Raw genomic sequence first — 2437 nt, forward strand, 5'->3', positions numbered from 1 at the left:
CTTCCTTCGGATCTCTGCTCAAATGGCACCCTATCATTGAGACCTTCTCTACCCACCCCATATCCACAAGTGATTCCTTGTTCTCCTATCTTGATTTACTTTCATCCATACCATCATCAGAGGATGAATACTTATACACACAGACACACACACGCACACAACAAAAACGTATAACTATCTATATATCACCTTTTTATTACCCATGTCCCCACAAAGCAGGAGCTATTTTTTCTGCTTTGTTCACTGTAGAATACTCAAAATAGGCTGGGCGCGGTGGCCCATGTCTGTAATCCCAGCACTTTGGGAGGCAGAGGTGGGTGGATCATGAGGTCAGGAGATCGAGACCCTCCTGGCCAACATGGTGAAACGCCCGTCTCTACTAAAATACAAAAAAATTTACGAGGCATGGTGGCGTGCATCCATAGTCCCAGCTACGCCAGAGGCTGAGGCAGGAGAATCGCTTGAACCCGGAAGGCAGAGGTTGTGATGAGCCGAGATCTTTCCAGCCTGGCAACAGAGCGAGACTCCATCTTAAAAACAAACAAACAAAAAACAAAAACAAAAACAAAACACAAACAAACTTCAAAATAGTGTCTGCCATGCAGTACATGCTCAGCAAAGGTTTGCTGAACATGAAAAAACAACATCTGGCTGGGTGCAGTGGCTCACGCCTGTAATCCCAACACTTTGGGAGGCCGAGGCAGGTGGATCACGAGGTCAGGAGATCGAGACCATCCTGACTAACATGGTGAAATCCTGTCTCTACTAAAAATACAAAAAGAAATTAGCCAGATGTGGTGGCGGGCGCCTGTAGTCTCAGCTACTCAGGAGGCTGAGGCAGGAGTATGGCGTGAACCCAAGACGCAGACCTTGCAGTGAGCCAAGATCGTGCCACTGCACTGCAGCCTGGGCGACAGAGCGAGACTCCTTCTCAAAAACAAAAAAGCAAACAAAAAAACAATGCCCATCCACACCATGGGAGATTTTTAGGAAATTCTTCACTGTTCCTGTGGTTTGCTGCAAAGCACTGACTTCACAGGAAATCAGACAGCAGAAGCTCGGTCACAGCAACCTCAACAAAACAGACACTCCACTGTCTGAGTCTACTCAGGCTGCTATAACAAAGATACCGTAAACTGGGCAACTTATAAACAACAGAAATTTCTTTATTACAACTCTAGAGGCTGACAAGTCCAATATCAAAGTGCCAGCAGATTTGGTGTCTGGTGAGGGCCCATTTATCATTGATGCCATCTCCTTGCTGTATCCTCACATGGTGGAAGAGGCAAACGAGCTCCGTCAGGCTTCTATTATTAGGTCACTAATCTCATTCATGAGGGCAGAACCCATGAGATCAAATCACCTCCCAAAGGCCCCACCTTCTAATATCATCACTTTGGTAATTAAGTTTCAGAATATGAATTTGGGGAGTACACAAACGCATCCACTATTGCTACCCCTTCACTTGGAGAGTATCTGCCAAACCAAGATTACTGAAGTTGCAATTCTCAAGAACATGGCCTGCTCAAAGTGAGTAAAGACTGTTGACATAAATCTGGGAACAAAAATGGCTTCAATTTCAGTGAAAGAATGAGCTTGAAATAAAACCACCTCTGCCCGACCTAATAGACATCTACAGAACTCTCCACCCCAAATCAACAGAATATACATTCTTTTCAGCGCCACATAGCACTTATTCCAAAATTGACCACATAGTTGGAAGTAAAGCACTCCTCAGCAAATGTAAAAGAACAGAAATTATAACAAACTGTCTCTCAGACCACAGTGCAATCAAACTAGAACTCAGGACTAAGAAACTCACTCAAAACCGCTCAACTACATGGAAACTGAACAACCTGCTCCTGAATGACTACTGGGTACATAACAAAATGAAGGCAGAAATAAAGATGTTCTTTGAATCCAATGAGAACAAAGATACAACATACCAGAATCTCTGGGACACATTTAAAGCAGTGTGTAGAGGGAAATTTATAGCACTAAATGCCCACAAGAGAAAGCAAGAAAGATCTAAAATTGACACCCTAACATCACAACTAAAAGAACGAGAGAAGCAAGAGCAAACACATTCAAAAGCTAGCAGAAGGCAAGAAATAACTAGGATCAGAGCAGAACTGAAGGAGATAGAGACGCAAAAAAAACCTTCAAAAAATCAATGAATCCAGGACCTGGTTTTTTGAAAAGATCAACAAAATTGATAGACCGCAAGACTAACAAAGAAGAAAAGACAGAAGAATCAAATAGACACAATAAAAAATGATAAAGGGGATATCACCACCAACTACACAGAAATACAAACTACCATCAGAGAATACCATAAACACCTCTATGCAAATAAACCAGAAAATCTAGAAGAAATGGATAAATTCCTGGACACATACACTCTCCCAAGACTAAACCAGGAAGAAGTTGAATCCCT

General features: G+C 42.6%; 1 long non-coding RNA gene across 1 annotated transcript in view; it reads left to right on the top strand.

Moving 5' to 3' along the window:
* The first annotated feature begins 1408 nt into the window (after window positions 1–1408).
* The window catches only part of LOC105541705, a 13671-nt gene continuing 12642 nt past the window's right edge, over window positions 1409–2437 (top strand). Inside the window, exon 1 of the long non-coding RNA XR_001006372.1 lies at window positions 1409–1530. This is a non-coding gene — a long non-coding RNA (uncharacterized LOC105541705). The remainder of the gene's footprint in view (window positions 1531–2437) is intronic.

This window comes from Mandrillus leucophaeus, unplaced genomic scaffold, assembly GCF_000951045.1.
Source record: "Mandrillus leucophaeus isolate KB7577 unplaced genomic scaffold, Mleu.le_1.0 Scaffold243, whole genome shotgun sequence".
NCBI classification, from domain to species: domain Eukaryota; kingdom Metazoa; phylum Chordata; class Mammalia; order Primates; family Cercopithecidae; genus Mandrillus; species Mandrillus leucophaeus.